The sequence below is a fragment of the Dermacentor albipictus genome, chromosome 8 (genome assembly GCF_038994185.2).
Source record: "Dermacentor albipictus isolate Rhodes 1998 colony chromosome 8, USDA_Dalb.pri_finalv2, whole genome shotgun sequence".
In the NCBI taxonomy this organism is placed as follows: domain Eukaryota; kingdom Metazoa; phylum Arthropoda; class Arachnida; order Ixodida; family Ixodidae; genus Dermacentor; species Dermacentor albipictus.
Window position 1 is genome coordinate 94,261,283 of NC_091828.1, and position 26,473 is coordinate 94,287,755.

The window sequence follows — 26,473 nt, forward strand, 5'->3', positions numbered from 1 at the left end:
CGTGCTCTGAAGCGGAAACTGAGCCCACTGCGCTTAATCCCTTCTTATTCGTAGGAGCGACCTGCAACTCCCTGCGTATGATGATTATTCGCAGCCTCTCGGCTATCCCCGCCTAAGGCCGGCACCAGGCCACTAGTCAGAGCTGTTTAGTCTTTACATTGTAGACTTAGCGCCGGCGTTACACTGTAGTAGTGTTCTTTGAACAGCGAACGAAAAAAAAAAAAAAAAACATCGCACAACCGTGCTCACCTTAGCCGACTCGCGATAGAAGTGTGATGACATTCACCACCTGGTCGGTAATCTTCAAACTGAATTTTTGTAGATAGACAGTTTTTTCCACTTTTCAGCAGAAACCACTAGTCGTGAACTACGCGTGGAGCTGGTAAGTCGCAATGCTTGCGCCGTGGTAACACGTGCTGCTAGTTAAAGAGGGCTGGCGAGAGGTGGAGTACGCGGAAAAAAACACCGAGTGACGTCAGCGCAGCAGTTTAAGACGCGTTGGTGCTTTGAGACGGGGGCGGCAATTGCCGTTCTCGTCGCCAAAGCGTGTCGTTAACCGTTTGGTTGCGCGACACTCCGCAGAACGGACTCTTGCGGGCATGGGGGGGGGGGGGGGGGGGGTCACTGCAGGACCAGCTTGTCCTGAACGCCGTTCCCGTCAAATCGCTATCAGCAAAGAAGTTTATGATCTGACGTTCTGTCACGCATCCAACGCCCCGAACCTCAGCCGGAGTTTATCCGTGGTGCCCGTCTCCGGGTAGGCTTTGACGTCGTGCAGATCTTCAACGGACGTACCAATATCAAACCAAACTGATGTTCTTGTGTGTGTTTGTTTTGCCAACATCGAAAATATTGGCATGTTACAAAAAGCCCCGTTGAAGATCGTCAAATAACGATAATTAAACGGTTAATGCAACGCGCTATACTAGGTTATGACTCGGGTTTTGCGGGAACACTACTATCCAATGGCCGCCATATTGCTGGTACCCAGTGTTTTCGACATTCATCGATCAGTTCAGTCTACACATGGTTGTCGAAGGTGCGTAGAACCCGCCGCTCAATCGAAGTTTCACATGTTTTTTGCATTTATCCTATCGGACGTTCTGCAGTAGACGTTACAAAGGGGAACCTTTTTTCAACGAAAATTCCCGACGTCCAGCGCGGACACCTCACACTACGCAAAATGACGCCAAGCGCACCGGCAATGAATGTCGTGGGCCGAGTAGTTTGATTCCATTGTTGAAGCCGTGACAGACGATCCCATTACGCAGCTACAATTACCGACAGCTCTCGCATCGTCGCGTGCTGCCGCTTTGTCGCGGGCTCGACTCGTGCGTTCCCACGTTGGGAAGCCAAACACGTGTTGCGAAAGGGTTACGACAACTCGCTACAGCGTAGCGAAACTGGAACAAAGGAAATCCTCTAATACACCTTTGATGCTCCATTCACTGCCTCTCCTTCTGTTTCTCACTTATAATAGTCATAGCTTTAATTATCCACACTTTCTTCGACGATCGTCGAGAACGGTTGATTGTAATCTACTGCCTTTTCCAAGGACTAGTCCGTAAGTTTCCCGCAATGCTTAAGGATCCTGGAATATTGCTTTGGGCTACGCGTAGTGGATTTTATTGTGAGTATTGGGCTACGAGGTCTGCGCAAGTCAAAAGTCAAGCCAGTTCCAATTTGCATCCTATCCTTGAGCCACCACCAGCCACTGCAAACAAGCTTCACTCCCTACCACCACTCATCTTGCTTCTAGTGGCTGGTGGTGGTTCGTGGAGAAAAAAAAAAAGGCTTAGTGAGTATTCTTTTTTCTTCCTCTCGCAAAAGAAAACGATCGTCCGTTGTTTAAGACTGCGCTTCAGCCCTCAAAAATGATTTGTCATAGCTTTGAAATTCCCTGCAAACCGTTTTTTCCCACGCAATAGCGGCTACGAACTCCGTTTCTCACCATTTCGCGAGTCATTTGTAGCGCTGCCGAAGGTACAAAGCGTGCACAGGCGATGTTCCTGCGCCACAGAAAGTAGTACCGGGCGTAACCGTCCGACTAATGGCAGAATTACAGAGTTTTGTTTTTTTGCTTGGTACACGACACGTTAACAGCGATACGTGACAATGTTAGGACCTCTGAGCGTCGTACGTCGCGAATCGAGCAGCCGCTGAACAGACGACGCGGGGCGGATGAACACATCTCGAGGCGCATTCGGCTTTCCCATTGAAGTAACCGGCATTCGGCCTTCCCAATGAAGTAACCATCGAAAGCACAAAACTGTTATTTTTTGTTTCTGGAGCTGAACGTAGGTGGAATAAAGCTTGAGAAAACATGAACCTTCCGTATTCCTTTAGTTTTTTTCTGTTTTCGCTCACTCATACAATTAATGTTGTCGAGGCTATACACCCTTCGAGGGACCTTGACGGAGTGTAATGACTTCAGCCGAAATAATAATAATATATGGGGTTTTACGTGCCAAAACCACTTTCTGATTACGAGGCACGCCTTAGTGGGGGACTCCGGAAATTTCGACCACCTGGGGTTCTTTAACGTGCACCTAAATCTAAGCACACGGGTGTTTTCGCATTTCGCCCCCATCGAAATGCGGCCGCCGTGGCCGGGATTCGATCCCGCGACCTCGTGCTCAGCAGCCTAACACCATAGCCACTGAGCAACCGCGGCGGCTAGAGATGGGGTTATAGAGGTTGGCACGCAGGAAGGACGTGAGTGAATAGCTGGCGATACCTTGGAAGAATGCGTCTCGTGGTGGCGGTTGCATGCGTGCATGCTCACCGCCATGTGCTGTGTAACAACTCTTTTGAGTGGAACTTCTGGGTCGTTCAGATGTGCCGCAACAGGTCGGTCAGTCAGCCGCCGTGCGTTTTTTTTTTCTTTTTTTACTTGCGACTGCGTCGAACCACGCACAGGTCGAAGATTGCGACATATCCGGGAAACACTAACTGATCGGCGCCGTTCCTTTTTTTTTGTCTTTCTTCTTTTTCCTTGTAGTTTGTAAGGAAGTATGTTGCAATATTCGGCTCTACTGTAATAAAAGTCGCGAAAAACGGCACGCGACGGAAAATAAAGGTACGTGGCTGCCAGAAAAGAGATTTGCTGGTTAGAGAGAAAAAGAAAAAAAGCTGGAAAATAGGCCAGATTCAAGCGTCTCCTGACAAGGAACTCGGCATTGAATTAAAAGAAGGTGGTGAAATTCACCAAGAGCTTGCGTAGGACCCCGCAACCGAAACCGACTGAAGTGTGCACTGCCGAAAGCGGCCCGCGTTTAATGTATGCGTGGTTATTTACGCCGTTGGGCATGAAAAAAAAAAGCGTCCTAAATAACAAAAACCAAATTTCGGCAGCATGTTACACTCTTGTAACGCGTGGAGGCAAAAGCCTGCTGTCCACGTGGTAATACGTCAAGTTATACGATGCGTTAAGTTATACGTTAAGTTAGACGTAACGAGCCCGCAGTGTGATGTAAACGCATGGTGTTGTAGGTCGAGGCCCCACCCCCTCCAGCGACAGAGGCGAAATACCTAATACACTACCTAGAGGTTTCTTCGTTCCCTCTTTCTTCCTTTGCTTTGTTCGTTCTTTATTTCGTTCCTTCATTCATATTCAGCCATGACATCTTCGCTTGCTTACGGGGGTATGAGCCATTCCTGATGATTAATCTTTTTTTTGCTTCACTGGACTAGACGCCGCTTTTTTCGGGCATTAGCTATTGCAACGAGCTAGCAAGGTAAGAGGGGGTAGGGGGGAAGCTTTTAGATCGAACGAACAAACTGTGGATCACGTGACGGCAAGAGAGAGATAAGGCAGGGACGCTATCCGGACGGTTGGCTAGCCTGCACGGCGGAAGAGGGGATGGATGCATTGAAAGGAAAGAAAGGGAAAGAGAGTAGCTGACACAGGGTGCATTTTCTCGGGCATCTGGTGTGCACGTGCAAGAAACCGTTATCTTGGTTAAGTACACATATACATATGCTGCCGGGGCGAGGGGATGCGGTAGTCACGTGAGACCCCGTAACGGACCCCGAACAAGTACGAGGCTTGGGAAGCACTTGTAAGACATCGTATGACAGGTAATTTCAGACAACCCACTTTTTTTGCGTTATACAGAAGTCCTGTACCTCGACACCACATAGGAAAAAACAAAAAACGGTGGAAAGGTTCAGAACACGTTAAATAATTTATAAATATTTAAATAATTTTATATATATATATATATATATATATATATATATATATATATATATATATATATATATATATATATATATATATAATTCAATGAGAAGTTCTGTAGGTCCGGTGCATAGGTAGATTTAGAAACGAAGGTGCACACTTACGAAAATTGAATCTTTAATTAATATTGCCTTAAAGATGCAATTTTCGTAAGTGTGCACCTTCGTTTCTAAATCTCTCTCTCTCTCTCTCTCTCTCTCTCTCTCTATATATATATATATATATATATATATATATATATATATATATATATATATATATATATATAGTCACGTGCCGTCACTACCACGTGACAATATATATATATATATATATTACAAGTTTGTCAACACCGCCAACGGATGTAACATAAACGGGATGTCGGCACTGGCAAGAGACCTGAACTGCGCGTGGACACATCAGCTACCCGGAGGGGGAGGGGAAGACAGACCGTTGTGTCATGGCGGTCACGTATTTTCCTCGGAATTCCGAAAAGCCCGTAAAAGCTGCGGTATATACACATACGTGGCACGTACTACGTGTGCTCGAAAAGTGGGACGCCGCGAAGGAGGAGAACGTTGCACGTTTTTGTTCGTTTGTTTGCTTCGAATGATTACTTCGCCGTTTATTGAGTCACTGTCCGTCGCTGGAGCAGAGACGTGCAGGAAGATACGCTTTAAACAGTGACAACGCAGCAGCGCGATTGGCTTTTGAAACCGTTATGGCGAACCAGAAAGCACGCGCGGGAAGTCCCGACAGGTAGACGTGAGTCGGTCACATTAATGCCCGCTGAAAGGTATATAGCAGCACTCGTCCTTTATACAACCCCCCACCCCGAAAAGGAGGGAGGGGCAGGTGATGACGTCATAAGCGGGGCGAATAGATCACGCGATGTGTGGTGGCAGAGCAAGTGTGTCACAACAAGCGCGGACATTGTTTTACAACGCCGTGGTTGCTCAGTGGCTATGGTGTTGGGCTGCTGAGCACGAGGTCGCGGGATCGAATCCCGGCCACGGCGGCCGCATTTCGATGTGGGCGAAATGCGAAAACACCCGTGTGCTTAGATTTAGGTGCACGTTAAAGATCCCCAGGTGGTCGAAATTTCCGGAGCCCTCCACTACGGCGTGCCTCATAATCAGAAAGTGGTTTTTGGCACGTAAAACCCCATAATTATTTTAAAAATTGTTTTACAAACGTTCGCGTCCGTTCGACTACAGCCCCTCGAATCGGATGCCGGAAAGTCGGTCGCCCTTAGTGTTGACGTCACGAGCGAGACGGGCAGACCACGTGATCTGTGGTTCTAGCCACCACATGGCGTAGCGACAACTAGTAGCGACCGAGACTAGCCCCTCGCACATAGAATCACTCCTCCATACGACACTATAGTCACATGAAAGTTGTACGGGGCCGATGATGACGTCATAATAGAGGGGCGACCAGACCACGGGATCTGTGGCGGTGGACCAAGCAACGAACGAGGCTTGTCTTCACAAACGCTGCGTCATTCGGTGTCCGCCCCCCTCCCAATACCGGGAAGTCGTAGGGGCCCCTATCACGATGACGACGTTAGTGAATTCCCCCTTCTACGTGAACGGGTGTGGAATTAGTCACAACCTTGCAACACGAACAAAATAAATCGGAGGTTGACTGTTCTCTAAAGACACGATCCCCGTGAAGATGACGTCTTCACGCTGTGCCTTTTTCGTCGCTCCGCCGGCGACCACCTTTTCTTTAAAAAACGCTCGCACTTGCAGCCTGAAGGACGCTAAGATTACAGTGTATTTACGCCGTATCGCAACAAGAATGGAAATGACCAACAAGAAAGGCGGGAAACCGTCCAGCTTTTACGTCTCTACACACTTCCACGGGCAGCGGTGCGCGCAGTTCGTAGATTCATCACCCGCGCCAAAAAAAAAATAAAAAAGAAGGGCAAGCGCACAGATGCGCTAGACGCACACTTGCTCCCAGATCCTCAAAGTACACGCCGGACTCGCGCCTCGGAGTGTGCATATGCTTTACTCGTTACGACACGAGGATGGCCGATAAAACCCCATCCGCGCGACCTGTTATCGCAAAGGCGGCGGCCCCGCCACGGGGTTATCGCGGCGGACGCCTGCCGCTGTGAGGTCACGGCCGTCGCCGACGCTGTATTACTACGCGGCGCGCTGGTTCTCGCGACACTGCCGAAGGAACTAAAGGTTTGTTGGATTCAGAAAAAAATGGCTGTGGCTTAGGTAAGGTTAAGCCCAGGATGCGAAGCATACTAGCCTTTATTTTAGTTGTTGAACCACTGTTTAGCCTGGTGAACTGCTGTTGCTTGGCTATATTTGGTTCGGCTAGACGAAGAAACAACTCATGCGTTACTCTGCTTCGCCTTCAAGAGTGGAACGCGACAGCGTTCCCGTCGACCCGCCAAGGGGTGTAAGACAATGGGCTACGGCGCAGCGACTACGCGCCCCGCATTGGACGCGGTGAGCGTCGAGCAAAGCAGCGTTCGGCGCGGCAACGAAATGTGCGCCTGAGCAAGAGACGCACGCCTTAGAAACAGCGCGTTTCTAAGGCAACACCGCATTCACTAGAGGCGCTTTTGTACCGCTTTGAAGCATCGTACTCGTGGCTCAGTGGTAGCGTCTCCGTCCCACACTCCGGAGACCCTGGTTCGATTCCCACCCAGCCCGTCTTGCAAGAGTTGAGCCAAAGCCACTTCTCCTCTGTCGTGACGTCACGGTGTCACGTGGTTTCAAGGCGACACCGCCGCGCCTGAGGAGCTGGGTTGAGCTCTCGTAATATGCTTCGCATAAAAGTGCACGGCACTCCAAACGAAAAGGTGCAGGGGGTGCCGGGCTGCACCCAATCGCTGCAAGGTTCAAGGGTGCAGGATAGCAATAGGGGCTTGTTGGTGCGGCACATCTTACTTTGTTGTAGCGCAAGCTTGAAACGACAGCAGAAGGCACATCTGACACACGCAGCGCTGTGTGTGTCAGATGTGCCTTCTGTTGTCCGTGTCAGGCTCGCGCTATAACAAAATAAAATCAAGGGTGCAGTGCACCGCGGCGGCACCTTGCCTTGCACACCCCGTTCGATCGAGCGCGGGGGTGCAGGTTGCACTGGTGCACCTCGGGGAATCGAGGGTCTAGGTGCAGTGCACCGTGAATAGGTGCAGAGAAACTTGGCTGAATCGAGTAGACCTTAAGCATGCAACAGGGAGAGAGAGAGAGAGAGAGCACAGTTTTTTTTTTTTTTGTCTAACGCTTCGTAACTCGTGGCCTCCGAGATAGCGGGCGCGCGATCTCGGAGGCCATGATTTTACTAGGCTGGGTTATGCAAAAAACTGGAGGACGCTTAAGCTTCGCCTTCAAGAGTGGAACGCGACAGCGTTCCCGTCGACCCGCCAAGGGGTGTAAGACAATGGGCTACGGCGCAGCGACTACGCGCGCCGCATCGGACGCGGTGAGCGTCGAGCAACGCAGCGTTCGGCGCGGCAACGAAATGTGCGCCTGAGCAAGCGACGCACGCCTGAGCCTCAGAAACAGCTCGTTTCTAAGGCAACACCGCATTCACTAGAGGCGCGTTTGTACCGCTTTGACGCATCGAACTCGTGGCTCAGTGGTAGCGCCTCCGTCTCACACTCCGGAGACCCTGGTTCGATTCCCACCCAGCCCATCTTGCAAGTTGTTTTTTATTCATGAAGTGCCTGCTGGGATTTATCACTCACGGCCAACGCCGCTGACGCCGACACCAACGCCGACGACACCGGCTTTTCTGCGACACGGGCTCCTTAACGCTGTCGCGTTAATATATCCGTCGCGACGACTAGGTGGCTGTGAGACGTCGAGCTGCCGAGGTCGCGGGGTTAGACTCCCCCCGGCCGCATTTCGTTGGGGGCGGAGTGCGAGAAAAACGTTCGTGTGCCGTGCATTAGGTGCACGTTAAAAAAAAAAGAAAGAAAGAAACCAGACCCGCTCCGGTGGAGTTGGCGTTGCACTGCTGAACCCGAAGACGCGGGATCGAATCCCCGCCGCGGCGAGCGCATTTCGGTGAGGGGGAAACACCAAAGACGTCCCTGTGGCTTGCATTGGCTGCACGTTAATGAACCCCAGGTTGACAAAATTAATCTAAAGATCCCCCCACCTATGGCGTATGTCAGAGACAAATCGTGGTTTTGGTACATGACAAACCAGAACCTAAATTAAAGATCTTTAACTGCCCCAGAACGGCGCTTCCATAACCCACGGTGCAGTTTTGGGATGTTAAACCGCGCAAGTTAAATTAAGACTGGGTCGCACCCAGAAATGGCGCGCGTCGTTCAGGCGTAATGGGCGGGAGCGCAGGACAGCGGCCACGGGCGTCTCGAACTTCGCAGTCTATTTACGCGACGAAAGTCGTGAGACGCGAGGTGAGAAACGTGGCGGAGGCGCTTACTTTACACACTCCTCGTTCCCAGAAAGGTCCCTCGTTTCGCTAGGCGGGCAAGTCCCAATCAGTATTCCCTCCCGTGTACGCATGCCGTAGGTCGGGACGCTATAGAATACATCCCAATATTCTCGGAACGCCACACTTGCGCGGCGTGGTCATGAACCCGTTCAAGCATCGGACATAGGAAGCTCCTTGTGTCGTAGGTAGCGACGGCGGTTGGACGGGGAGCAGCAATGCACCCCCCCCCCCCAATTGTTTGTTCCCTTGACATGCAGTTAACGATGACCGATGGGGTGCGACTGATCCGGAACGCAGGAAAGTCTCACCTCCGGGGGAACCGCAATGTTCGGCTGCTGAAGGGGGGAGATGGGGGGGGGAGGCGAGGGGTCACACCTTCTTGGAACGCCCGGGCGACAGAAGTACTTAGCATTTTGTCCTTGGGACGAGTCGGGACAATGTGCACAAGAGACGTCCTCTACTTGTGTCAGTTGGCCCGTCCGGCTTGCGGAAATTAGATACGATCGAGTTGGGTTCACATAAGCGGTAACCCGAGTCCAGTCAACCCGCCGGCAAGGTGTGGGCTGATTGCGCCATCCCGCTTGGCTGGATGCATGAAAACGCGGTCAGGTTGAGGGGGTGGGTTCAGCTCGACTTCTGTCTCGACCCGCTCGCGTCGATTTCACGCATAAGAAGCTGCTGCACAAAAGGTCCGGCTTAAGGTTTGCAGCACACTGTCCGGCAGACGCAAGGGCAGCTTAGGTGCGGAAATAACTGGCATTAACATACAGACGGCGCAAATTGAGGACTCTTTGTTTAAACAGCGCTGTGACTCACTTTTCACGCCCCCCTCCAGACGTCTCACGCGTTGGCAGGTTCAAAGTGTTTGGTTTCTTCCGCACACTCGTCTCTCCGCGCAAAAAACAAACAAACAAACAAAAAAGCGTGGCTGGCGTGGCGCAAGCGTCTTCTCACTACGGGGTCGCTCACCTCATTCGGACAGAAGAGCAAGAAAGAGAGAAAGAAAGAAAAAGAAAGTGCGGCCGAATGAAAGACCGCTCGCTGGGGCCATCTTCGCCCGCCGTCGCCTCTGCAACAACTCGACGACGACCATCATCGGCTCCGCGGCGGCAACAAAAGGTTCGCGCCAACGATGAGGAAACGGCCGAAAACCTAGCGGAGCCGAGTCGTGAAGGAGGAGGGGAAAAAAAAGGGGGGGGGGGGTAGGGACGTTCCGATCGTCGCGCGCCGCACAACACCCCCGTAACCGACTGTAAGCCGCGTCGTTTGTTGTCACTACTGGCACACACCACCGTTTTTCCCGCAGCTCACTTATCCTCCTTTTTCTTTTTCCCCCCCTTCTTCTTCTCTCTCTCTCTCGCGCACTCAGACGCGGCGGCAAACGACGGTGATCCGCAGAGAAAAGAAACTAATAAAGGCGTGAGGGAGGGTAGCGGGAAGCATACCGGATTTTTTCCGGACCAAACCAGCGCGGCTGCGTCGCCCCCCCCCCCCTCCCCCCCGACCAAGTTACCCAGTCGCCTCATTAACGCCCAACGGCGGCTGGCGACGAGGAAGGACGAGTCCCAAACAGCGCGGTGAAATTGGCCGCCGGGGGGTTTGCTCGTTTTGGGCTACATAGAGGCATTGATTGGCCTCACGTAATCTGGCGGATGCGCTTCTAACGAAGAACACAAAGCGGTGAGACCGGGTAGCCGATAATCCTCCCCATGTCTCGTTTTACTCTGCCTTATTGCGGAAGCTTGTTTTTGTGAGCCGGTATTATGGAGGGCGTAAGGGGCCCACAGGGGAGAGAGGGGGGGGGGGGGGCGAGGAAGACAACTGCGGGAAACCAGATCGGGATCCAGTAATCCACAGCGGCATCGTTTATCCTTGTCTTCCGAGCACTACGTGGATCGTCGTTTTCCTTTTTTCTACCCGTATGCGCTACGGATACCTGTAACCCAAAAACCGCCGTTTCGCACGATGCTGAATTATCGCCAGTAAACAGACGGAACAGTCGTGAACGACAGATTTACACAATGGCGGAACTATTACCTTGCCCCGCCCGTTTTCCCGCCATCTTTGCACATCCTGAAGTACACAATGCACAATGCCGAACGACATTGCACCATAGCTCAGGTTTCGAAGTGAAGAGGAACAAGGCAGAACAGTAAGCAGGCCCCAGAGCACACACACCGGCAGGTCTGTGGCTGCGGCGACGTCTCGTGCTGGGCACTATGTCGCGCGTTCGAATCCCGGTCGCGGCGGTGGGCTCACTTCCGTTTGTGGCGCGCGGAAGTAAAAAAGAAAGATACTCGCGCGTATGCCGCTCTTTGGGTGTGCGTTAAACGACACCGCACCTTGTCGCAACCCACTGCGGTCCTGCTGGACATTGCACCCCATACTTTTAATTTTGTTCGGTTTTTGAGATCTAAATCGCATACAGGCGGAAACAGAAATAACGGGAATGTTATTATAAGAGAGCAACCCAGACTTCGCACGGCAGCCGAATTAAAATACCAGCACGGCGTCGACTGTCATACCGCCCGACGATAAACGCTACCGGTAAAGGTAGAACGACACTGCCGTTAATATAGCACGGAAAATTAAAGAAAATAACAACACTACGCACAACGTCCACTAGAAAATACCTAGTCTGCTCCCGAAACAATCTATTCAGGATACCAAAAGCCTCTAAGCAGATTTACTGTGTTGGCCCGGGTCGTTACAGGTGCTACGAAAACAAAGCGGTGCTTCTCTGCACACAATTCCGATCAAAGAAAGAACCAATACCTCTCTCTCTCTCTCTCTCTCTCTCTCTCTCTCTCTCTCTCTCTCTCTCCCCTCGTTCCGGATGCTTTCTTCTTCGTGGTTTATTACACTGCAGACAAGCACGAAGAAAGATGGGCCTTCTAGAAGCACGGACGGTTTTATTACGTCGTTTCAAGGCCGCCTGCTCGTTGTCGTTGCGTAAGTACACTGGGTTTGCGGCACCGGGCTATAAGGGCGGCGCGTCGCGCCTTATCGGACCACCCCCCCGGCTAATCTGCATCTCGAGACCGCGAAGATTTTCCTCCGTCGTGGCGTGTGTGCCGTCCGCGTTCTCGAGCTTTGTCGCCAACCGCCCGCCACGCGATCTGGCCGCAAATTTGCATACGGCGGATCGTCGTCGTCGACATTCTGGTTCGGGACGGTCATGCCCGGCGTGGCCTCTCTCCTCCGGCACGTTCTATCGGCCGCCACCGCGTGCTCATTTGCATGTGGAGCCCATCAATCTTCTCCCCCTGTCCGTGGTTTTACGGCGGCGGTTCCTTTAAACGCCGGACTCGTTGTTCCTTTTCTCGGTCCGCTGTACCGACAGCACGCGCCGTCTCTCTCTCTGCATGCAAATGCGCGACGCGCAAACGTGGCGCTGAATTCTTGATGCTCCGTGAGATCGAGTATTTAGAGTTTTAGCGGACTTCCTCCGCTACTGAGGGCTTCCTGCTTTATTCTTACTTTTTTTTGTGACTGCGCGTTTAGCACGTTATATCAACTATTTGTAGACTGATCACGGCGCCATATATATATATATATATATATATATATATATATATATATATATATATATATATATATATATATATATCTTTTGGCAGGTTTCGTCAGATGTTGAGCAAACCCTTTATAATAAAGGCCACGGTCCGCCTATTCGGCATTTTCGCAGCGGGTTCAAACTTCGACTATTTTGTACACGTCATGATTTAGTATTTAGACATAGCATAGCATATATACAGAGACATAGCATATTTTCTCAAGTAATTGGTATATTTCGCGATGTCATGTCAAATGCAGCAGATTTTCCCCCGTTTCTCGCGACCGCATATTCATCGTTCCAGCAGCTTTTCTCTCTCTTTTTTTTTTGTGCAGACATTTAGCGAGCAGGTTATGCCACGTGGCAGCGTTTTGGCTGATTGTGTCAAATTGAGCAGCTTTTGTTTTCTTCTGCTCAGTGGGTCCACAATGTTTTTCACTTCCGCTGCCAACCATCCTTTCATAGAACTATCACTGTTATAAAGTTGTAGGTTCAGAGGAAGCTTTAGCTCTGACCCAGCTCCGACGCGGCCTATTCAAATACATGTAAAACGCAGGAACGCTTTTCTGACATAACCCCTGAACCGATTTTAATAAAATTGGTTGTATTTAAAAGATAAAGGTAAATTCTAGTGACTGTTGGTCGCGGAATTTCGATTTAGGGCCCGAATTTTGTTAAACGATTTTTTTATAAAAATTGGAAAGTTCGAAAAAAATAGAAGCACGAAGTTTACAAATTAATCGCTCTGCATCAAAAACAGATAACATCGCGGTTCTATAAACGGCATCCGTTAGATCATTCAAAGCGGACAAATTCAGTATGTCAATCTATATCGTACGTGAATTCGTTACGTTGTGTACAGGGGTTTCGCAAAGGCTGTGTTTCCATATTACTAAATTTTTTTTAAATTTGTGTGTAACATAGCAATTTTGTCCGCTTTAGATCTACTATTAGACGCAATTCACATAATTGTGATTTCATTTTTCATTGCTGAGTCACAGAGTCGTAAACTTCATAGTTTCGTTTCCTGAAAATTTGCAATTATTTCCAATTGTTAATAAAAAAGTGACGACGACGTAAATAAAAAATTCGAAACCAAGAGTCAATAGATTTTAAGTTTTCCCTTTAAATGCAACAAACCTCGCCAAATTTGCTGCTGTGGTTGCCGAGAAAAACGAATTCTCATTTCACATTTATGTTGATAGGATCACCCGAGCTAAAGCTTCTTCTTAAGTTGGTTTATAAAGGAGCAAGACGAGCCACACGACATTTGAAATTTCCGGTATGTTCTTGCCACTTGTATAGCGAAACGGACATGTCGGACCACATTTCGCGCGGCCAAGTCCGTTTGTGATTGGACAGGGGGCGCGGAGACCACGTCTACAAATCCCTACGGGGTCCCTCCTTTCAGAACACGATCCCCCCCCCCCCCCCGCCCTAGCCGCTCTTAACGGTTCACTGTGTGTGGCGAGAAACGAAAAAAAAAAAATGGTTCGACTAATGATGAGTCGAATGATTAATTCGCACATCTGGCGGTGCTTTGGTATTCAAGGCACCAGTACACCGTGACGATTTTCTGTCGTAAGAACTCTACCGGAGCTTTTAACTCACGCGATGGCTGCGCGCCCAATCTGCGAAACGTATTTTTTTTCTGTACCTACCGCACGTAAACCTACAAAGCGTCTGACATAACCCTCTCGTCTTCTGGGTTAAGACATCGGGGTCTATATTTGGCAACGATCCCCCGTTTCGTATTCCGTTCTTTCCACCCTTCGTCTCTCGCCCAATAGCTACCGTAACCCCGTTCGACCCATCCGCATGCGGCAGATGATAAGAATCGAAAAAGAAAAAGAAAAGAAACGCAACATCGTTACCAAATATGGACCCTTCTTTGTTGCCGGGTTTCTCATCTGCTACCACATCATCGCTGAGAACGCACTTCGCTCGAAAACACTTCACTTCTGGCCGTGTAGTCTCTTTGTCCCTCTCTTCTCCGCCCCCCCCCCCCCCTCCAAGTCCAGTCCGCACAAAATGGTCTGAGGGAAAGCCCCGGCTTTATCGCGTACAATGAGATAGCGGTCTGCTAAATGCGCTAGCTTTTGAACTCTCTCCAGACGGCGAAAGGGTTTCACTAGGTATTGGACATGAAGGAGCACGCTATCTATATACTGCAACGCTGGAGGCATCGTCACGGCGTGTTTTACGTCTGCTCGACGAGACCACTTCCATACATAGAAACTGCAACCGCAACGGTAAACAAGGCGGGGATTGCATGTCGTGTGTAACGACGATTGTACAACAGCAGGCAGGTATACGTGTGTGTACGGTGAGGCTCGCGCGTGAATGACGTCACGGTGGCCACAATGGAGAACCGCGTACGAGCCTCCACTGATCCATATATAGAGATAGGAACGTACGGTTATTAAGCACTGCACGGAGTCGGCCAGATGGAGGCGTATATCACAGATGTGGGCTATAACAACAGAAAGAAAATAACACTTCGACAGAGGTGTTAATGATGCTGCCCGCTGCGGTTATTGTTCTGCGAGTGTTGGTTAACCGCTATTCTGCTAGCGAAGCGCGCAAGCCGGTTCACGCTTTGACAAAACATTGCGCCATCAGCCAATCAGAAAAGAGAACCAGAATAATGGGCTATTTCGCAGTTCGTCTCTGAGCACGCTCCGTTCGACGCCGATCGAATCGAAGCTTCGCGTGAGGGGTAGTTGCTTATCTGGAGATTCTATCTCTGGTTAAACTCCCTGCCTTTCTATCAACGTTTTTAGATTAGTACCTAATCTAAAAACGTTGCTTTCTATGCATATCTCTCTCTCTCTCTCTCGTTTCTCGAATTCCGCCACATTGTGGAATGCGCCATCTTGTGAGCCCTGATTGGTCCAGAGGGCTGCTGCGGCGTCTCTGATTGGCTCAGGACGCCGGCATAGCAGAATTCGACGCTGCCCTGGTCATACTCCTGGCTCTCGTTTCTGTAGCTTGGCGGACTGGAGCCCTATAGATTTCGCTGTATACTGGCGAGATGAACAAACGGAGAAGGTTAAGGCAAACAAGGTGTATATTACTCCGCGTGTAATGTCGCGTCGACTATTTCCTGCTCGGAGGAAAGCAAAGGAACTGTCCGGGCCGTATTTCCGAGACGGCCCACGCTAAGCGCGAAGAGTTGTGGCCCGTAATCTGCAGCGCCGACTAGCAAGGCCGGTGCCCCGGGGTTTGCATACACCCGTCGAAATCGCCCCACGCCGTCTTCTTCGAGCGATGGAGCCAAGCTATCGCGCCCTTGACAAAGAGAGATCGCGCTGCGTACACATCTGCATGACTGCAGCTTGTTTCGGCCAAGAGGGGCCGACGGACCGAAGACGAGAACGGAGATTGCTTCTCTCGCAATTTCGTACGGCCTGGCAATGGCTAGGATGCGTGTGCATAGATTAGCCTGGACGGAGAAGCAGTGATAATATAGACATTGCCATCGCGTGTTGTTTTCCCCCCTGTCCGTTGGTTCGGACGCCCGCCGGGATATCGGTTTCAGCGAGCACTGCAGGCAGAATTGTGTACACTGACTCATCGCGAGCCAACCGCGAGGTCCACTCTGGGTTAGCGAGGTCGTGTACTCAACCGGACGATCGTTGTGGACCTTGCTATGCACACGTCCAATCAAAGTGGCGCCCAGCTGTACAGAGGCTTTTTGCAATTGTATGCTATATCGTGGTTAGCTGCAATCAACCGTTCTTGGTTAACTGCAGAACGTCGTGTCAAGCTTGGCCTATTAGTTGTCACCGCTCCCTGCGGTTGGCGGTGACGTTGTTGGCGTCCCGGAGAACGGCTCGGGCGAGCTTGTACATCTTCCATCTGTTCCCTTGCCGCAAACGCAGCTTTTATTTTTTTAGAAGCGGGTAAAAATCACGTACTTCTCGAGACCGAACGAAGCGCGCCTCATTCCTACAAATCCTCTTACGAATCGAATCGTACTACATTTCGAATGGCTTTTCGAATAACGAAACTGACGACAGCGAGTATCTTGTCATTACGCTGCGCGTCGCCAAGCGTTGTGTATTTAAAGCACGAGCGAAGCGATTGGCACGACAAATAAGCAATTTACTCGCATGATCGGGACTCTTTGGCGAGTGCGGTTGCATGGTATCGGTTAAGCCGGAAAGTTGTGGAGCTCCCCGAGGGACATGTACAGCGTGCCCCACTATAGCTGTTACGTTCAAGGGCAGCGCGAAGGAGGGCGCGCAGCACTCTTGTTTACTTCATTCGTGAGCGACGTCATCGTACCTAGCCCTATTTGCTACACGACGCCTGAGCCGGCGTTTCGAGAGCCAACTTTAGTATCAAACTAGAAGACCTTTTAATTGTTTCCCAACGTTCTTGCTTGCCGGGCGTTATCCTTTTACGTGGGAGAAGCCTGCGGTGCGATCTTCTGGAGCTTCGAGAAGATGCGTCACTACTTCCTTCGGGTCGCGGAGAGAGAGCCGCCTCATACTTCATCGATTTCGGCAGCGCGCTTTGCTTCCTCGCTTCCCCCTTCGACTGTTTCAAGCATGTTCCTGTTCGAAGGCAAACGCGGCAGCTACAGCTGCAGGTTGTCGCGGGCGCACCCTATCTATGTGGCCTCCCGCCTGCCGTCCCACCCACCAGCCGCGCTAATCGCCTCCGGCGTCGGGACGGCGCCCGACGGAGTTCGGGGAAGTATCGCGACAGTCGGTGCTGCCGAGCCGATTTCCGCTCCCATCTGGGAAGCGGGAGCGGTGTCACTGTCAATGCCAGCCTTCCTGCCTGCTTATCGGCCCTCTTTGACGGTCGCGACCTTTCCTTGACCGGAAGAACTGCGGCGGGTTCGGCTGTCGGCACCACTGCACCCTTATGTTTCGTCTGCACGGAACAGACGCTAGCGCGAAGCAGACGAATCACGAATTGAGGAGGGGGAGGAGGACATACCGGCGGTGCAGTACGGTGTGCCGTCTGGTGTGTGTGTGTGTGTGTGTGTGTGTGTGTGTGTGTGTGTGTGTGTGTGTGTGTGTGTGTGTGTGTGTGTGTGTGTGTGTGTGTGTGTGTGTGTGTGTGTGTGTGTGTGTGTGTGTGTGTGTGTGTTTCGATAGCACTGCGATCAACGGCTGCATTGTGGATAAAATGGGACGCACAAATTCCAGATTTTGGCGCGTCGGTTCTACTGCACCGTAGTACTTCGTACGATGAAAAACAGACGAGGCGGGAAGCAGACGAATTGGAAACAGACGAAACAGTTGAATGTCGCCTTCTGCTTCGTTTTCTTTCCCCGTTTTTTGTTCGCCTGTTTCGATCGCAGTGTTGTTCGTGTGACCCAGACGCCCAGAGATGCGTCACTGCGATCCACGGTTATGCGGTGGATAAACCGGAACGGGCAAGCTCGCAGAGCTTTGGCAAGAGTTCAAAAAACTATCGTTGGCAAAAAAGTAAGTCATAACCAGGATTGTAACAACCTAGATGCCTTTAATACACTATGTTATGAAGAAACCGCAGGGCACCCAACATGGCCTAAAATGGGTAAACAATAACGAAAGTGTTTAGAAGATACCAGCGCCGCCAGGTGTCGTTCATTAGTTAATCTCTGCACTTCTGCCGCGTGATTTGATTAGTGTACCGCACGGGTCCGATTCTTTGGATCGCCTACCACGTGTGACGTTTTAGTGACGTTTAGCCCATAAAAATTTTAAGACACGCCTCGGAGTTCCATCTGATTTCGTATACCGTTAGCCAGAAAGTTCATTCACCCCAAGTCGTCGTCAGAACTCGAGGAGACTCCACACCCCTCCAAGTTTCGCCAAACCCTGGCCTTCGTGCAAAGCGCCCAAGCGCGAACTTTTTCTTCTCGGGTATGGTGTTCCTTTCGAGGAAACCTTTGGCAGAAGCTTCGTGCTAGCCGAATGCGTGTACGTCGGGTTCTGATAAACACCTGCAGAACTTTTCTTCTCGGATACAGTGTTCCTTTGGAGCGAGCCTTTTGAAGAAGCTTCGTGCTAGCCGCATGCAGGTTGGGTTCTGATAACCACCTGCAGAACTTTTCTTCTCGGATATAGTGTTTCTTTAGAGCCCATCTTTTGAAAAAGCTTCGTGCTAGCCGCATGCAGGTTGGGTTCGGACGACACCTGTAGAACTTTCGGAAGTAGGCGATGTCGCAAGGGGGGGTCGGAGTGCCGTACTTCGGTAATCGCGTAACCGACCGGTCGACGCCGGTTCGTCAACCGGTTCACTCGTACATGAAGACGCGGCGTTCTTTGAAAAAAAAGGAGAAACGGGCAAAAGCTGCGCGGAGAACGCAAACGCGCTCGCACGCGTTGTTGCAGGCGCGCATTCCACGTAACGCCGACGAAGAGCTTCCGACGGCTGCCGTCAAAATAAAATAAAAAAGAAATGAGAAGAAAATTACGCGAAAGCCGCTGACAGGCAAGGACTGCACTTCCGACGGTACGCTGCGACGGTTCGTGCAAAAAAAGGTAGCTGGCTTTACAAAATAGACAAATAAAAAACACCTAGAACAAATACGGAAAATGTGCCCCGGAAAGTGACAAGAACTTATCGCGGTGTGACGTCAGGAAAGGGGGAGGGGGAGGGGTGTAGTAGGGGCCAATGTCAAGGTCTGAAGAGGCACATGCACGTACACTTCCACTTGGATAACTTGCACGCTGCTTCCCTTTTTGCTTTTCATTTTGTTTCCAATTATTACTTTTCCTGCTTCGTGTTTGCCCCTGCGTCCCACTTTTTTTTTTCTCGTAACCGCCGTAACGCCAGCATTTCGCTTTTGTTCGTCTATCTTCGTCCTACCTTTCCTTTTTTTTTTCGCGCCCCCCCCCCCTTTTTTTTTTCTAAGGCGTAATTTGTCGCTTCTATTTTTGTCTTGCGAGAGCTCGACATGCCTGTCCGCTGGCGTCAAAACGAACGAAACAAAGGAAAACAGCGTACACGGGAAGTAGGTGTAGTAGTGCCAATTTATCGATGTGTCTTTCTTTTTATGGGCTTTCCAGAAAGCTGAAGACACGTAGGAGAGAGAGAGTGAGAGAAAACGTGAGGCTGACAACGTGCTAAGAGACAGACGCGCGGTTGACGGCACGGAATGCGGGAACTGCCTCGCGCCGCGCGTGGTACTGGTACGGGAACGGTGCAGCTTGCAACTGGTTTTTTGCCTGAAACCTCCTACGCCGCGCGCAACAGCCGCTGACGCAATTCGCGCCGAGTAAATTTGAATTCGGCTACGGCGTTTAAACGGACGCTTGCAAAAGGCCAGCAGGAACGGAATCTTGGGTCGCGTAAAAAAGAAAACAAAGAAGGGCCTCGCATCAAGTAGCGTAGGTATAGCGTGTCCTCCGTACCGAATTTTACCGCTTGAAATACTAGTGTGTTTCAACTAAGCACCTGTGTAGCATACCTGTGTGGCAGTCACGCATCCTTCCCTATATCCTCCTTGATATTTCTCTACCACTGTGTTGTACACTTGCCCATGCCTGCAACTACTCCGGTTCTATCAAACTATTCTCTGCCTTTTTTTTTTAGAGCGCGGCCGTTAGGCGTCCGTTTCTGGGTTGAGCGTGGGCGTAACCGCGCGAACGGGCTCACATCACTGAGCCACGAGGAACCCTGCTGAGTGAGTGAGTGGGGGAAATAACTTTAACACACTCCGGAGACCCTGGTTCGATTCCCACCCAGCCCATCTTGGAAGTTGTTTTTTTATTTATGAAGTGCCTCCCGGTATTTATCGCTCACGGCCAACGACACCGACGACACCGGCTTTTCTGCGACACGAGCTCCTTAACGCTGTCGCGTTAATAGGTCAGCAGAAGCCGCAGGGGAGGCCCCGCGCCACCCGGCTATAGTCCCACGTAGGGACCGCCAAGCCGAGCTTGACGGCCCGATCGCGGGCACTCTGGACGGCCAGGGTTTGGTCGTTGACTTATCACGAAATAGCCCATAGGCATCGCTCGACGCGTCGCGCGCTCCCACCACCGGCCAAGCAACTCGATAAAACGCAAGCGGTCGCGTTTATAGGCGAATCCAAACAAACACATACCCACCCCCAAAGGGCATTAACAAAATCGCAGGGGGAAAGGAAAGCGACCTATGTAGGCTCTGTTCACAAACAGGGACACTCACACACATAATGTGGGAATGCACCTCGCTCCAGTTCTCTCATCCCCCCGTCCGCAGCGAGGCTGACTGGACCGCCTGGCTCAGGTCCGGGGACGTCGACCGACGGCTTGAAACTGGTGGACTGGGCGGAGAAGGCCAAGCAGGTCCAGGGCCTTACTTGAGCCCAATCCCTCAGCAAGCTCCCCCTTCCCGCTCCCCCCTTTCAATAAAGTTTACCACCACCGCCGGTGTTCTCATACTGCCTCACACGCTCGTGCCAATGCTCGCACGTTCGTCGACGTCTTCCACAGCTGGCTATACAGTTATGTTGATGGAAGGAGAAGGATCACTGGCTCCGATGCCGCTCATCATGCCAGTGTTCCCATACTGCCTCCTCCCTCTCTGCGAAGGTGCTGACGGCACTGGCCCCCCTCTGCCAGCCGGTGCTGCGATTTCGGTCTCAAATTTTTTTGCCTCAATAAATCGCGAAATGAAAACACGTATCGAGCTGCGCTCAGGTTTCGCATTAGGGAGTATCGGCGGGTATTCTTTTATTTTTTTATTTCTTTTTTTGTATATCGCAGTGACAGCTTCAGCGACATTTACCTGTTGTTGATTTTCACCTGCTCTGGAAACTTGTCTGTATCGGCTTCGTCGAAGTGCCTATCACCTCTTGCACCATTTCACCATCGGAAGACTTTCAACGGCAACCCAAACTTTTTCGCGATGAGAATTTATTATCTTTTTTTGGAGGGGGGGGGGGTAAAATTTGTCGCAACATGCGTAAAACCGTAAAGCCAGTTTAAATTCGTAAAGTTAGCCGAAAAAATCGGCAGAGTTGGCAGGTGTGGTCACCTTGTGCAACATTTGAGAATAATTGACGACCTCCGTGAAAACCGCGACGACACCGCGCAACATGCATCTTTCTTTGTGTGTGTGCGCATGTGCTAAGGCTGTTGCCAACGACTGTCACGGTACAGCTTCCGCGCTGTGTGCCATGAAAAATGGAACTTGGCAGGTGGTCTTTGTTGTTTCTTGTTTCTTCCCCCTTTTCTGGTCCGGAATTTCCGGGTTCATTTGTACCGACAGAGCGACTGAGCGAGCCGGCGACGGAAGTAGGAAGAGATAGAAAAAAAGAAAGAAGGGAGGGAGATTAACAAATGGCGTACACACACACACACACACAGTGCTCATTCTCGGAGGCCAATTAGAGGGGCTCGGAAACGGAACGACGTCGTTAAAAGGACCAAGAGTCGCGAAACAATGTGGCGCGCAGCGTTCCAAATCGCGTGTACAAAGGGTACGGCACAGCAACGTCGCCGCGCGCGATAATATTTCTTTCCCTAATGAAGTTCCTTTCGGTTCCCGGAGTGTCCGTTTTTTTTCATTTTACCATTCCTCAGCCTCGTGAGCCGTGGTGGTTTTGTGCTTACGAGGACGATAATAGAGACTGAAGTACTATAGCGCCAAACAGACGACACAAGAAGAAGAAGAGACACGTTCGTCCGTGTCTCTTCTTCTTGTGTCGTCTGTTTGGCGCTATAGTACTTCAGTAATATGCACCAACTAGCCCAACAAAAAGTTCTGCTCGATAATAGAGAGACTGGTCTGGGATTGAAACGTCTTTCGAACACCACAGGAACGATCGATTTCGATTTATACGCGGATCGCAAAGGTGTGCGGGAACAAATCTTCCTTTCTTTTAAAATTTCTTGCGTTAAACCAAGGCACTCGACATCGGAACTCTAGCAAAAAAAAAAAGTGTCAAACCTCAAAGAACTATTAAGAAACTTACCCTGATGGTTTTTTATACGAGCCAGTTTATGTTTCGCTTCCCAGGAGGTGTGCGTATGGGTGCGTTCAATTATGACGCAGGATATGGTCACGTGGGAGTGGAACGTCGTGACGTGTAGGCACTCGCTTTGGCTCGGGTCGTCTGCTGTGGTACGCAACGACGTTCTACTCCCTCGTGAACCACCTCCTGCGTCACCACTGAACGCACACACACACGCACAGACCTCCTCGGTAACGAAACCGAGCCTTTCAATGTTCAGAAAGAAATCGAAACTGTATTTTCTCGACAATTGACATTTGTCTTTTTTTTCTAATTAATTTTCTTGCTTTTCGACTGATATGCAATTTCTATGCGTTGCAAGACTTTTTGCTTCCATTTGGCTTTGGCCTTTCTGTATCTTTCTGTACCTACTTTGTTTCTCCATATGCATTATTTATACTTATTGCACTGCATTGATTTATCGTATGCATGACTGTGTCATTCGTGTATATACATATATGCATATAGACCGTTTCATCGGGCGAGGAGGATAGGGCGCGCGGAGAGCCTTTCCTCCTCTCTGGCTTGGGCGATCCGGCGCGGCGCTGCTTGAAAGTATTGCTGTCGCGTGCTGCGGAACGATTTCGAGATGTTTTAGATGGTACTTTGTGAAATTAACGCCATGTTCGTTCATATAAGGTCGTCAGGGAAGCCTATCGGTGCATCGGTAACTACAGTAGGCGGAAATATCTCTTGGGGGCGCAAAAATGTGACGCGTTTTATGAGCCGCGGTGTACGCACATTATCAGTCGCGGTGCGCGTATGTGTTGTTTACTATTTTGCTTATATCGGTTTTATTTCGACAAAGAAAACCGGCGTCTCTGCATTACCAGCATTAAATGCTAAATCAGCTCACTGTCTGATCGATTGGCGTACGGAGTAAAACGTAAAACATAAGAGCGCATCCTCGTGCATGGCCAACCTAAGGCAACCATGAAACATCTGAGCGACAGGCGCTATCAAATATTTGTGATACACTGGCATAGGTCTCGCGCATTGCAAGTCTAGTATGCATGAAATTACCATATGTCTACGCTAGCCTTGCTGCATGAGGCCGATGGCGCTGCTCAACCCAGCGATCACTGCGGTTGGTGAGCCAGCACGATACACATGTAAGCTGTGTGCTTCGGCATTGCCTTTTTGCCCTGCATACAGTCATAATATATGAGAGGGTTCGCATAAAAAGAATGCGATGACAATTTTTCAGCGCAATATTTCTGTAATACGTGTGATTGCGTCGTAGAGAAATGAATGAACACAACCGAAAAAGGAAATCGGTTATCATCCTCTTACTCTAAAAAGCAAGAGGAAACGGGCTAACGCCGCACAACGTTTATAAATATGTAACCGCTGATGCCGTATGCTTGGACCATGCGGTATATAGAACAAAGACATCTGTAATCCAGCACCTACTACTGCTTAGGACGCTCGCGCAGTTCGTAAACGATCGCTTTGCTGCACAAGCTTAATTCAGACTGTAAGGTATGCTGCTATTACTAGCCGAAACTATTTTATCCATGGGTGAAAAGCTCATCCATCCAACCAAGTAGTCACGCAATGTAACCTGCAGCGAACAGTTTGAACGCTTGTCAAAGTATAACAGCATAGCTCCTATCGTAGCAGAACTCTACCCACGCTGTTACGATCGTCGCGCATGTTTAATGGCTCATAAACCGCAGCTTAGAAACAGAGGATAATACTGCAATAAGGTCACATTAGTGATTGGAACATTCAGAAATACACAACTGATCTGCGACGCTCATTGTAGGCTCAAATATGCGCGCACACATCGCGCTGCGTGTTCCGTCCACCTCAACGCCAGCAGAAATTCCGGCCATGACGCCTTAAACCACTTCAGCACGTCTCACAGAACCGTTTACCACGTGGAAGACGCACGTCATACTAAACAGACCGCACGACCGCGAAAACAAACGCGAGAACCTAACTCCGAGCGTATACCTGCCATGCAAAAGACCGCCTTCACCCAAGCCAGTATGGCGCTGCCCATAGGCGGCGCCACTGCGTTCACAATATGGCGGCGCCTACGAAAAAACGGTCTATAAGTATGTATATATGTGTGTATTATGTGTATATATGTATACATATTTCCTTGCACTATTGTCTGCTGTGCTCGTGGAACCTGGAGCCTAGTCAGGCGTGCATAGTCTCGCCTTTTGCTCAGGCGCCATGACAACCTTGTATTGTCAAAATCGTAACAAACTTCAACTTCGACATCGTTCGTAGATACGGGGGAAAACGCTCTGAGGCAAAGCCTTGTCGGAGCCACCCTTTACCACAGTGCACCAACCCTTTGTCACACAGCAGTGTTTTCCATGCGCATACGCCCTCCTCTTGACTTTTGCCTATCGCCGGAAGGTCTCTCATTTCCCGGCTGTTGATTAGCGTCGTTATTTATGCAACGGGTATTCGGTCGGACGCAGTAACGATAAAAAAAAAGCACGTCTCGTTATTTTCCAAGGCCCTTCCTTCGTTACAGTTTCCTCCGGCTGCCGCGGCGATAGAGTGAGAGAAACGCGTGTGTATGCGCCGGTATGCAGCGCCCACGGTGGGGTGGACTTCCGGGCGCGTCGACGTCACTTCCTCGGGAGGAAGCGCCGTGGAAGTCGCCCGATTACGTCTCGAACGCGCCTCGAGGCCTACGGGGGCGGTTCTCGCAGAGCTGCACCCGTGCCGTTCGCCGGAGACCTTGACACGGCCGGTCGCACGTAGTCCCCGAGACTTCGTCGTGTGTCTTCATTTCTCCGAGCATTTGGCAAAGCCGACGGAAGACAGCGCGAGTTGCGTATACATTCATATTTTTTTTTATCGCGCCCGCTTCCGAAAAGGTGGATGACCGATCTTCCCCGGGAAGATTGTAGAGGCAGCCGCGGTTGTGGGACGCTTTCGGTTCTACCAAGCCCCTTAAACTTCGTAAAGTCTCTCCCGCCCCTCTCCTCTCTTAAAAGGGGAATAAAGTTCATCCATTCATTCGTAAAGTAGCGACACTAATAGAGTTTCCCTACGAAAATTACTAGAGGGAACTCTGGCGCTGCAGTCGTTGTCCTACCATGGGAATGATGGGAAGTACATGGATTTGTCTGATCTTCGTGCTTGTGGATTCAAACGTTCTTGTGGCTTTGTATATTACGCTATATAAATCTTATTGCCGTATATTTCAGCACAATCTATATTCTTCGAAGTGCAGAAGACGCCAGAAACGCGTTCAATTGCTGTCAATTGCGCAACGATTGAGCTTGTCCAGGTGGCCAAATCGAAACGCGCCAAGCGTCTCAAGGCATTGGCACGCCCACGATAAATTCATCAGGGCGTTTCACTCGCTCGTCGATACATGCATCCGGGGCTTAATGGTTTCAATATCAAGCTTCTGTGCTAGAGTCCCTGTGTTCGAATCCTGCCGTCGGGCAATTTTAATGACGTTTATTTGAACATTTATTACGCAATACACTGTTGAAAATGACGAATTTACAAAGTCACAGAGCCGTTTGAAGCCAAAATGACGAAATTTAGGCAAATACACGTACTTCCCATAATTCCCATGCTGGGACAACCACTGTCATTGCAGCTCCCGTAGACACTAGCGCCAGAGTTCCCTCTAGTAATTTTTTTAGGAAACTCTATGGCAACACACTCCTCATCCGCTTTCACTCCTCCTCATTTATCCTCTCTTTCACGCTCCCTCCTCGACCGTGGCGCCGCCTACACCGCTCGAGCGTAGCAACGGCGCCAACATGCGCTCCCCGCCACTCCGTAGACGCCTCTCGAGCGAAAATGGCGCTGAAGCACGGCGCGAGGGCCCCACGTGATGCTATTAGGCCAATAGCGACGCGGCCTCGGCCAGAGCGCGCGAGGAGGAGGCGGTATTCTTCAAAGCGTGGCACTACTTTACGAAGTTTAAGGAGCTTTAGGGTCTACGTGACTTTTACTTCCTTGTTGTTGAAATGGGTATTGAATAGTTAAAACTAAAGCAGTCGAAAACTGGTAAAGTATTGACCTGCAACTGCGTGTTCATACACATATCTTGGCGGAAGAGGGTTTATTATTACTGAAGTCCAAGTCCATCGTAAAATGTGTCGGAGGCCACAGCGGTACCAGAAGTTCGTCACGGGTAACCGAAGGTTGTCTTCGGCAGAGTTTGGGAACTCGCCGCGGTACGAGGCTCATTGGCTATCACGGTGGGCCAGTGAACTTGAGCTGGCGGCGGCTCCTTTTGATGGGGGCAAATTGCAAAAACAACAACAGCGCTCTTGTAGATTTAGGTACACGTTAAGATTGACCTCAGACGTTCGAAATT

General features: G+C 50.4%; 1 protein-coding gene across 1 annotated transcript in view; it reads left to right on the top strand.

Moving 5' to 3' along the window:
* Positions 1–26,473, top strand: part of LOC139048860 (uncharacterized) — a 75,768-nt gene that overhangs the window by 1,234 nt on the left and 48,061 nt on the right. The gene's annotated exons all lie outside the window — the stretch shown is intronic.